This window comes from Macrobrachium nipponense, chromosome 35 (assembly GCF_015104395.2).
Source record: "Macrobrachium nipponense isolate FS-2020 chromosome 35, ASM1510439v2, whole genome shotgun sequence".
Classification (NCBI taxonomy): Eukaryota; Metazoa; Arthropoda; class Malacostraca; order Decapoda; family Palaemonidae; genus Macrobrachium; species Macrobrachium nipponense.
Window position 1 is genome coordinate 51739080 of NC_061096.1, and position 11297 is coordinate 51750376.

An 11297-nucleotide genomic window follows, 5' to 3' on the forward strand; every position below is an offset into this window, starting at 1 on the left:
GAGAAAGAGAGAAAGGAAGCGGTATTATTTCGTCATACCTTTGTTCTTTTCTGAAAGGGGTAAACAATGCTCCCTTTATCTCTCTCAGGAGTGACGCATGTTGAGGTGCGGAGGGAAAATAAGAGAGTTTGCTATTTAGGGCTTCCTGATGCTTCCCTTCCAACAATTCATCCTGAGCCCTCATCCCAGCGCGCCCCTGCCCCTGCCCCTGCCCCCGCAGTCAATGGGGCATCTGGTCGCATTGCCTCTCCTACTGTAGAGGAAATGAACTGCAGTTAAGACCTGCCCGCGTCATGTCTGCATTCCCTACGTAATTCTGCTGGGTGAAATTAGATACTGTATTTATATTTTTCTCCTCTCTTTTTGTTACATTCTACCGACCAGATAGGGAAATACTTGAGTCTCCCCCAGTTTTCCATTCTTTTACTTTGTTACATTGATTTGATTACTTTTGGGTCAAGAAGATGGGATTTTAATTCCACTCTACAGTTTTACTCTGTAAAAGTTCATTGTAAAACGGGACGCGCCAACATATAAACATGAATAACAAATATCGCGAACTGATGAACCCCTTTTGTAGAATCCTGATGATTTTTCCTTTTGAATACCCAAACCATACGTCCGTTCCTCTAGTCTGTGATGTGTGGCGTCATGATAAATCACATAAAATACCTGTTCATAAAATCTACAGAAATGATAAAACTTTCGGGATAGAAAAGTCAATTCTCCAGTGACCAGACTTTCGTTCAGTACTTCAGATGAAAGGTTGAATCAGAAGTCCGAACCAAATGTGGCAAAGGAAGAAGGTTTCAGTTCTTAAATGTATTTTATGAAAGCACTTAGATTACAGTGGGAGTTCGAAAATTGGGTATCTATGCAGAGAGTGCCAGACAGGCCACCTGAAAAATACAAAAAGCTGTGACACAAACCATTTTATTACCTTGGGTACTGAAAGATGTCAGGGTCAACGAACTAATTGTACTTAGCAATAAATTTATATCCCCCCAAACAGATGGCTAAATTTTATCGGTGCAGAAATGATTGAGATCGGCCATTCTTTGGCCTTCAACTAATCAGTATAGAGTTGCAATTGTCTATAGTATATATTGAAAGTATGGGATGATAGAGAGAGAGGATATTAGTCATACCCAGAAGACACAATATTAGACAACTTCAGCCACATGAGCGCAGTCTGTATCTTTGGATGGATTAAACAAGAAAAGTTAGGGCATGAACCCATTGAAGTGTCAACAGGAATACCTTGAGATTAAGAGTGAACGTTGTGCTGTGGCCTAGCCCGTGTGTGCTACAGTATCATCTTTCTTCTACTGTCTTGGGATGGCAAGACTCTTGGATTCAATGGGGGAATGTTCAGTCGACACTAAATCTTGCACCGCTGGGCCAATTCTTTAAGGGATGCAAGTGCCCATGTGTACTGGCATAAGAGGCTGCTACAGACGCTCTCCTACTCTGTAGCGCTATTGTTTTTAGGCATTGTAGGATGGTAGTACAATGTTTAAAGAGATCTACTGTTGTTGATATCAATATTATAAGTATGATGATTCACAAATCTTTTGGTGCCAAGTCACCGTGTATATTTATTTGTTTATTACATGAAATCTCATTAAGATCTAGAAAATCCTCTTCGGCCATAATCGAAATCTGATACGCGTTTGGACTTGAGAAAGTGTAACTTAAACAGTCATTGCAAACATTGACTGAAAGGAACCTGTAGCATCAGCCGCTTGAAATCAAGCTCTGCCATCGGCATTTATATCGCAGGACAAAGAATTCTGTGCTCCAAATATAAAAGGCTAAGCTGATGCGAAGGAGGTTTATGAAGACGAAAATACATAGGTAAAAAGCAAATGAATTAGCCGCAAAAGGAAAAGAATGTCGAGTGAAGGAATAAAAAAAAAAACGTGCTGCAGAACTCGTTCTTTATTTGCCGGTATGATGGATGAGCAGAGTCTGCTTGACTCTGGCCACCATTAGTAATTAAGAAAAATGGGCGTGAACTTAGTATTAGGATGCTGATTCTAATCAAACACAAAGCGAATTTCCATCACGCCCAGACTTGAACAGTGTTAAACATAACAGAGAGCCGAATGTGTGGAGAAAATCGAACACTGCCTCGTAGATAAAAGTTTTAGTGTCCAAAAACTTTCGGTGAACCTCAGATAAAGACAAATGGAGTACAGTAAATCGTGATGGATCACAAGAAACAGATGGGAAGTAGCAGAAAAAATTAATGAATAGATAACCAAAAAGGGGAAATTTGCTTTGAAAGTGTAAAATCCCCAGCAGAAGCCTTATTAAAAAAGAAAAAAAAAGCTTGGAAAGCGTTCTTTGTATATTGCATGAAATTTAACCATAATATCTTAAATATTTGACCTCTGAACAGCAGATTTCTGTTTGCTGAAAATCCAGAAATATTTTAATGTTGACGTACGACATTTTCCTAAGCGACCATAGTTTCCCTTTGAATAGATGTACTTGCTAGCCTCTTTTTCATGCCGTCTTCAGGGTTGAACACTAAGCGCCTGATACCTGAGGTTCGTCAAAATGAAAACCCGATGTAAATAGAAATATCTTATACAAACAACCGAATAGCCGGAGCAAAGAGTCCGCTATCAAAAATTCCCACGGTAATTGCTCCTAAAATTAAATTCTGTAAACGCTACTTGCATAATTCTGATTAGGTGAACAATACATTTCGTCACAGTTATCTAGTTGGTAGAGATAAGCTTTTGCAGGGAACGGCTAACTTTACAGTAAAGATAGCAATGACCGTAGTAAAATGTAGAAAGGTAGAATCCTGTCATTAGGAATATATCATAATTATGTTGTCCGTGTAGTAAATAAATTACACACTTTTTACATGTCAGTAGTTTGTTGAAGTTATAAACAAGAAGAAATGGATACAGGTGAAAGAAGCACTTTTCAGCTCAGTGTGAACTAGAAAACTGTAACGATTTCTCAGCTAATAAGAATTGTGTAACTAGTGTTTAGGTATTTTAATTTTAGGGGCAAATATCGCAGACAAGAATTTTTGATAGCGGACTCGTGACACAAGGTATTGGGTTTTTAGAGGATATTTGTATTTACATTTGGTTTTCATTTTGTAGAGCCTCAATTGTCTTTCGCCTATTATATGTACCCTGAAGACGTGCATGTAAAAGAGCAAAGCAAGTATTGAGATGGCTTTGTCTGTCCGCCCTCAAATCTTAAAAACTACCGAGGGTAGAGGGCTGCAAATGGGTATGTTGATCATCCACCCTCCAATGATAAAACATACCAAATTGCAGCCCTCTAGCCTTTGTAGTTTTTATTTTTATTTAAGGTTAAATTGAGCCATGATCATGCTTCCGGCAACGCTATAGACAGGCCACCACCGGCAGTGGCTGAAAGCTTCATGAGCCACGGCTCATACAACCTTATACTCTGTACACAAAATTCGATTCTTCGACGCGTTTTTCACGTGTTTCTTTCATGTGTACCTACAGTTTTCTTTTCAACAAAGTCCCTTCAGACGAACACGTCTCCCCTTCGAATCAGCGACCTCCTCAGTCTCACAATTTCTCGTTATTTCTCGTTCGAAAGCTATAAAGATGACGTCATCCCGCCCGGGAGTGAAAGCTGTGGTAAAGAAAACGATTATAATTTTTCTCGTCCGTCAAACGTTGATTTTAAGGTCCATATTAAAATATGACCCAGATTTTATGTCTTTTAGATACATAATCGTAAATGCTCTTATGGTCATAAATCCAGCCGTCTATTATGCCATAAAATTTTCGCTAATTGTAAATAAGTCATAAAAAAGTTGGCCCGCGGACGGACCTCCATTCTTTCAAGTACACTAAAAATAGCGCCGAGAAAAGAAACTGTCGAGAAAAAACCTAAAAGCGAAACGGTATCCCTTCACGGTCAAGTTTAAAGGGTGGGCCAGAATCGTCTTCTTTTTCTCGACTTTCAACGTCGTCTTCATCCTCGTTGTTGTTGCCGCTGATGCTGTTGTTGCATCACATTCCTGTGCTTCTCTGTATCTCCCACCATTCCTCGTCGTTCTTTTTCTCCCTCAGTCTGTTTAATTCCTAAGTGGCATGATAGGTATGGTCTTGGCCTGCCACCTCGGTGGTTGCGAGTTCGATTCTCTGGTATTCCATTGAGGAGTGAGAGATGTGTATTTCTGGTTATAGAAGTTCACTCTCGACGTAGTTCGGAAGTCACGTAAAGCTGTTGGTCCCGTTGCTGAATAACCACCGGTTCCATGCAACGTAGAAACACCATACAAACTAACAATTCATAAGATGATCATCTAGAAATTTCCATTTATAATCGATGCCAGTGTAGTGGAAAAGAGTAACTACAATGATGAGGCTTTTTGCAGCACAAAAACTAGTGTGTGCCCCATTTTCGTTTGCCTTTGTCAATGGGTTTCCTCGCCCTAATTGTCCTTTACACCGCTGTTCATTCCAGCCTTTGTAATCATATCACGAACAGTAACACTCACCTTTTTCGCTCTTTTAGGTATCTCATTGGACCCATTTTGACTGTTCTGTATAAAGTTCATCTTTCACTTCTTTGAAAAATTCATGCTTTCATTTCATTCTTTCGCACTGCAAGGAATTCAGGAATAGGATCAGGTAGGACGGACGAATGAAATAAGAGGATGGTAGAATGGCTTAGTAAGGGATGTAGTAAAGGAAAAATGGAGTTTTAATTGATGTACGTTTACCAGATAGATGGAACCACAGTATCTTTACACAAAGGGAACAATTGGAAAATTGAAGGAAAATAACTCCCATCAACTTGTATGTGAAAAGTGACTAAGAATTTTTTTTTAATGAAAACTTTCCTTGGTTATAAGTAACTTTTTAAGGGATAAACGATAAGCACAGAGATCTTAGATGAAAATTGCAGATGAAGTTCTATCTGGTGAGCATAGTCCTGTACTTGTAGACTGAATGTTGTGAAGGGGTTTTGAATAGAAGTGAAGAAATAGGGTTTGAAATTAATCAGTATTTAATAACAGAGCAAACTTTCAGTGAAATGGAAAGTCTGATTTAACCCTGTCACCAGGAAATATAACACCAGTACCAACAACCGTAAAAAGTATGTACAACGACTTGCCGCTTGTACAAAACGTGCTGATTTTCATTAAAACTGGTTTCACTGGTTTTGTGGCTATCTTGAGACTTTTAGGCAAAACCCTCCAAAACTCCTCTGAATTCAAGACCCCCCCTGTCCAGTTATGCAAAGCCTGAATAAATTTAAAGTTCTCCATTGCCAAGACCAACATTGTTTCTCTTGTGTCAGGAACAGGGCAGCACAAGTAAACATACAAGGTAGGCAAATCCAAGACACCTTCTCTGGCTTCTACTTTAAACTGCAGCTGGAAGTCTAATTTCTAGATTCTCTAGTTGGTAGAGTGTTACCTTTATTTTAGTTGAATTAATATGTATTCTGTAAACTTAAATGTAATCAAGTATGTTTTCTGTTTTACACTTAACTTTAATTTTTCCATTAAATGTTTAAGTAAGATTTGAAGCTTCCAAAAGCTTCAAAAATATGACAGTGAAAAAACGAAGGAAGGAAAAGGAGATTATATATACAAAATTAGAAATAATATCTATGTAAAGATGTAACAAAAGAAGGAAAGCAGAGACAAGCTGTTCTGACAAGCTGCTCTTGGGACACTATGAAATGAGTTTCTAGGCTACCAAATTCATGGCAGTAAAGTACAAATCAAGTGGCCGATAACAGATGTTTTGGGAAGGTGTAGAGCAATGAATAATGAAAGAATAAGAAGAGATGAGGAGAGGTTAGTCGAGAAAGGGGAATAAACGACAAGAAATTGGGGAAAATAAAACTTGTTTTTAAATTGCTGTTTCATATTTTTATCTCCTTATTACCGTTCCTCGTCTATTCACCACTGTTCTGCCTCGTTCATTTGTATTTTATTTCATTTCCATTGTTTTAAATGTTATTTTTCTTAAATAACAAATGCATTTTATAAAAATCATGTTCGTTGTTATTTTTATATTTTTATTGGTTTTCTGTGACCTGACCTTCACTTTCAACTGTTTATATACATCTATCGTGGACTGTCAGTTCCTCCGCTAATCATATCTTTCCAGTTATCACTTTCCGCTCTCACTAACCACCTTTAGCCAGTGGCTTTATCTAAAGCCTCAAAGTTACCTCACCAGAGAGGCTTTTTATCTACTATACAAACCTTAATGCTCAACACTCCTCCGTCCCCTGTGGCCTTTGTGTTACGTAACTCAGCTACTCAAACACCTGTAAGTTTCGATTAGACAGGTGACGCTCACCCAGCTCAGAATGTGGATGGGAGTGTGCACTGTTAGTATGAAGGAATCAGAGAACCTGAAATCTGCATATGTACGGATCACTAATTCGACTCGAACAAAAGTTAAATGTATACATGAACAAAGGTCAAATAACAACATTAATTTGTTTTTGTGTTTCTGCGGGCGGAAGTAACTCGTTTCGTGATACCACTAGTGTTCCAAAAGCATGAGCTGTGCTAAGTTTGGTCGGTATCTCGATAATGACAACAAAACCATACCTCGTCTGTACGGAAGCCTGTAAAATCACCATACACTTGATTTATGACAACTAACGACCTAGCTTATTGAATTCTAGACACACATATATACATACATACACACACACACACACACACATATATTATATATATATATATCTATATATATATAATATATATATAGATATTATATATATATATACACACTTGTTAGTGACTAAAAACAGGTGCTATGAATGTGAAAATGCCCACATAAATTAAACTAAAGTAAGAGCAAAAAAGCATTATAATATTTCGGGTAGTGTCTAGGGTGCCGTCCCTTTTCAAAACGCAATGGTTTTTGGGAGTAAACAAGAGCGCTTCTTATTCAAAAAGTTTGGTCGGTTTCTTCAAGTCGCGGGGATAAGGAAAGTTCATCCTTTTTAAGGAAGTATTACAAAAAGAGGGTAAATTCTATTTGGTTTCTATGAGCCTTGCCAAAGATTTGTGTTATTACCCTTCGTAAGTAAAACAGCCACGAGGGTCTTGCTTTTGAAACAACACATAAATACTTCCATAATCGTCAACATTTTGTGATGCATCTCGGTAAAGACTGTGATCAGTAGTACTACTCTTATGGTTAAAAATGATTGGTGCTCGCCTTTTAAGCATGCAGACCTTTTTCCCGTGTAGCGTGATGAAGATTTATTGCATCCCTTCCAAGGCAGCTTGCGAGCAGCTTTGGCCGTTTCCGTTTTCCGGTCGATGTTGGTGACAAAGCTTAAAGCTAAACGTCTATCTGTCCCTTCCTGAAGTTTCTCGAATTTTCTTGATGCTATCTGGGTGTGGGATTTTTTTTCATTGTTGTTCCCCCATTCACTATATCAACCACTTCATCAGTCTTCGGGCTGGGTAAGATTCACCTTCAGTTTTAATTCCATGTAAAAATGGTCACTAAACACAAGCCTTTTATAATAAACATAGTACTTTCAAAGACTCATAATGAACTCAATTTTAGGGAAGACAGTTGTTCATGAATTATTTAATAAGTCTACTTCATTGTTCACAGGGAAACCAACTTTTTGGTCTCGTGAGAGTGAATTTTTTGCCATTCCGACCTTTACCAAAACATCTTGATGGCTTCAGAAGTGGGATGTGGAGAAGCGAGTTCTCCCATATACTGCAAATATGTAATTTGTGATGCCCCTTTTTATGAGGACATTCCGGTAAAGAATTCTATTGTCATCGCACCAGATTAGATTCCATTATATTACCGTCAGTATATCGTCCATATACCCTATCCCGACCATGTCTTTACGCTTCTTACAGTGTCAGATCAGAGTAATCCAAATATAAATTTCCTAGGACATATCGGAGTGGAATGTTCATGCTATACCTGAATTACTTTTTATGAAAACCACCATTAAGTGAAGTAAGTGCAATATTGTAAACGCATAGTTCTACTACATATTAGGTTTTGTCTATAGACCAGGCGGGAAAGGGTCAGCGTATTTTGCCAGTTAGCTGGACAAAAATGCTAAGATGTGTTTTACATAAGCTTTGATAAATTACAAATGCACTTCTAGATTTCGGAATTTCTTAATTTAAGGAGAATATCTGACTTGTAGAATTTTTTACGGAAATCTTTGGGCTGTTTCATGTGAGAAGGGTGGAAAATACCCCAAACAAGAGAAAGGAGTCTCGCTAGCCATGACCAGTACATAGACTACCCCTTCACTTTAAAATATGAGTCATAGTGAAATATTTTCTTTGTGTCCCTTCTTTTACTTGACATTTTATTTTCTTGTCACTGAAAATAATAAAGGCAATTTGCGGAATATTATTATTTGCTGTGTAACTTCAGTAACGTTTTAAAAGGGACATTTCATTCTGAGTTTGGTCGTGATATTTAAAAACACTCGTAGCATATAGAGTTTCGTCATGTCGCAGCGCAGGCTCTGCTGCATTTTGAGCATCACTTGTGAGTCGTAAATAGTAATTTATGTCAAAAATTTCCGAGTCTCTCATCAGGGTATACATCCTTTGGTTACCAGTTACAGTTGAATGACAAGAGGAAAACATGTGTTATCTCTGATAAATAATGGGGAGTGGATTCAGACTCAATTTCCAATATATTGTAAGGTGAACACCTCTGTTGTTAGTTGTAAACTATGATGCGTGCCGTGGCTTTTTTTTTTTTTTTTTTTTTTTTTTTTCCTTTTTTCATGTTTTGGTTTCGTGCTTACTAAAGGGCTGGTGTAGGCACATTGTGCTTACCCTTAAGAACAGCAAGGACTGGGAAGGACAACGATTTTAGGAGTAATATGAATTGTGGTAACAGAATATGTAATTCTAAGCAGATATTATGGTCTTGGCAAAGAAAAGAATAAATGGAATAGAGAGTTACGGAGAGATTCTCTGTCTATATTTCTTAAGTCTAGAAAACAACAAAGAGTGGTTGTACCAGGGGATTTAAAGATAAAGGTATTTGGTAGAGAATGAGAGGTTGTGCTTGATCAGTATGGATTACTTACAATAAGTGAAACCAGACACAGGTTTGTTGAAATGCTTGAGAAAGGCACTCGATTTCTAGAAACATAAGTTTGCTTGGAAAAGGAAGTGATTGGGATAGAATTAATAGGTTATGGATTAAGCAAGGTAAGGAAATGACAGTTTGTTGAAGGAATTAATGTATTTGAGGTGTAATTGCATGACAGAAGAAAAGAGTCAGTATGTTGTTGGTGAGTCTCATTGTAGGGGTATGCAACAGATAGTGATTGGAAGTTTCTAAGTATAGTGTTCACTCATGATTCAGCTGTTTAAATGTGAATAAGGAAGAAATTATTGTTTAAATTGTTGTTTTTATCTGAGGATCACATCCTTTTTGGGAAACAGAGTGCTGTCGAAAGAACAAATATATATGCATACATACATAAATACATACATGTATTTATAGTATATATATGTGTTTGTGTGTGTTTGTGTGGTTTGGAATAAGTAATCCTGCTGCTCACCTTTGAAAGTAGCATATCTGGTTCACGTTTGCTAGGTCTGTTGATTGCTCCCAGTTCACCGACTAGCCACTTAGCTTTGAGCAGCATTTCCTGGAGTCAAAAGCATAGGGTGTGGGACTAGCAGCTTCATTCCTGGAGACTTGTGGGAAAACCAGGGGCTGTACCTCTTTGGCGCCATTTGGATTAATATATATATATATATATATATATATATATATACACACATACATACATACATTTAGGAATATAGGATTTAAGCCAAAGGTCAAGCACTGGGACCTATGAGGTCATTCAGCGCTGGAAGGGAAATTGAGAGTTTAAGATCTAAAGGTGTAGTAGGAGGAAAATCTCGCGATTGCACTATGAAATAATTGTTATAGCAGGGGGTAGAAATTAAAATGGAAGAAAGAGAATGTGAACGGAGGTACAGCAAAAGAAATGAAAGGGGTGGCAGCTAAGGGGCGCTGCTGAGAACCATAAGTAAGCAACGCCTCCAGTCCACCGGGTGAGGTGAGCTGCCTGACGACACTAATCTCCCTGCCGTGAGTGTTTGTATATATAACTTTGCTCAAAATGTTATCGAGGAATTATTCATTTTCATTTCCTGGGGGAACAAAAACGGGTAAACGAGTCTTGTCAGTAACGATATTGATAAAAGAGAAGCTCTGAAAGGATAAGCCTTACCAATAACTCACACTGATGGCGGATGTTATTACTCTAGGCATTGCATGAATGCAACACGAGCAGGCTGTCAGTCCCTTCAATCATGATCATTGGGTGTAATTTCTGTTCCTCTTATCAACATATACTTTTGACACTTCGTAGTTGCACTGCACGGTTTCGCAGATTGTGCTTACATGTTAACTTAGTATGTCCCAATGTTTTGCTCTGAATATATTCTTCCTGTTCAGTAACATCAAGCGAACAGGACACTGCATTAAGCATAATTGTGTAATCCGATGCCGTTGTTTGCACCACTGTTTAGGCCAGATAACCTCATCACCCATTGACCCACTCTACAGCAAAACGACCCCAGTTACCTCGAGAGAGACAACTGTTTTTTTTCTCGTAGTTATGTTCTCTCAAATTTTATTTTATTTTTATTTTTTATTTTTTACAAATTTTTCATTTGTTGCTCCTGGCTCAATTTATGAACAGGTTTTAATTATTTTAATGTCACCGTTCCATTACAGATGGCTCATTTGATTTCACTCGTTTTCGATCAAAATAGTTACCATGACATTGTTTTAGATAAGATTGAACATATTTAGGTCTAGTCTCTGTAAGTCAGCTACTAAAGTATTCAGTGGTTTTAAAGAACAGTTTAAAAAGTGATGCACATAAAGAATTGTGATCTGCAGCAGAGCTTCTCACGGAGTATCGGGGAATATTGAGGTATTAAGGAACATCATATGCCGAGAGAGAGAGAGAGAGAGAGAGAGAGAGAGAGAGAGAGAGAACTAACATGTTGATTGTAGAGCCCTCTATCAGCGGTTCAGGGAACGACACAGGTTTATGGTACAGCAATCTCTCTCCCTCTCTCTCCCCGAGTGAGCACTTGGAGATCATGGCTCAAACTCGCTGGGGAGAGAAATTGTGAATTGTCGGTTGCTCCTGCTGGTGGGTTGTTTACTCGATCGTTGAATGGGGTGTTTCGGATGGCCGTGCTGAGCCCAACCAGGTGTCGCTGCGACCAAGAGGCATGATGCAGAACTGGAAAGAGAACTTGGTAG

At 38.2% G+C, this 11297-nt stretch overlaps 1 protein-coding gene across 1 annotated transcript in view; it reads left to right on the forward strand.

The window, feature by feature from the left end:
- Nucleotides 1-11297, forward strand: part of LOC135208760 (steroid hormone receptor ERR1-like) — a 363044-nt gene that overhangs the window by 204311 nt on the left and 147436 nt on the right.